Below are 1212 nucleotides of genomic sequence, written 5' to 3' on the forward strand. Positions count from 1 at the left end.
TTGCATAAAAACTCATTCCTGGTGGAACTTCATAGCAAAGTACAAAGTTCGAATCAGATGGACGAATTAAGTTGAAATAGACAGTTTTTGCATGAAAACTCATTCCTGGTGGAACTTCATAGCAAAGTACAAAGTTCGTTTTAGATGGACAAAGTTAGTTGAAATAGACAGTTTTTGCATAAAAACTCATTCCTGGTGGAACTTCATAGCAAAGTACAAAGTTCGTTTTGGATGGATCAATTTAGTTGAAATAGACAGTTTTTGTATGAAAACTCATTCCTGGTGGAACTTCATAGCAAAGTACAAAGTTCGAATCAGATGGACGAATTAAGTTGAAATAGACAGTTTTTGCATGAAAACTCATTCCTGGTGGAACTTCATAGCAAAGTACAAAGTTCGTTTTGGATAGACAAAGTTAGTTGAAATAGACAGTTTTTGCATGAAAACTCATTCCTGGTGGAACTTCATAGCAAAGTACAAAGTTCGTTTTGGATGGATCAATTTAGTTGAAATAGACAGTTTTTGTATGAAAACTCATTCCTGGTGGAACTTCATAGCAAAGTACAAAGTTCGAATCAGATGGACGAATTAAGTTGAAATAGACAGTTTTTGCATGAAAACTCATTCCTGGTGGAACTTCATAGCAAAGTACAAAGTTCGTTTTGGATAGACAAAGTTAGTTGAAATAGACAGTTTTTGCATGAAAACTCATTCCTGGTGGAACTTCATAGCAAAGTACAAAGTTCGTTTTGGATGGATCAATTTAGTTGAAATAGACAGTTTTTGTATGAAAACTCATTCCTGGTAGAACTTCATAGCAAAGTACAAAGTTCGTTTTAGATGGACAAAGTTAGTTGAAATAGACAGTTTTTGCATGAAAACTCATTCCTGGTGGAACTTCATAGCAAAGTACAAAGTTCGTTTTGGATGGACAAAGTTAGTTGAAATAGACAGTTTTTGCATAAAAACTCATTCCTGGTGGAACTTCATAGCAAAGTACAAAGTTCGTTTTGGATGGATCAATTTAGTTGAAATAGACAGTTTTTGTATGAAAACTCATTCCTGGTGGAACTTCATAGCAAAGTACAAAGTTCGTTTTGGATGGACAAAGTTAGTTGAAATAGACAGTTTTTGCATGAAAACTCATTCCTGGTGGAACTTCATAGCAAAGTACAAAGTTCGTTTTGGATGGATCAATTTAGTTGAAATAGA

The sequence above is a fragment of the Anopheles moucheti genome, unplaced genomic scaffold (genome assembly GCF_943734755.1).
Source record: "Anopheles moucheti unplaced genomic scaffold, idAnoMoucSN_F20_07 putative_Y_42, whole genome shotgun sequence".
Taxonomy (NCBI): Eukaryota; Metazoa; Arthropoda; class Insecta; order Diptera; family Culicidae; genus Anopheles; species Anopheles moucheti.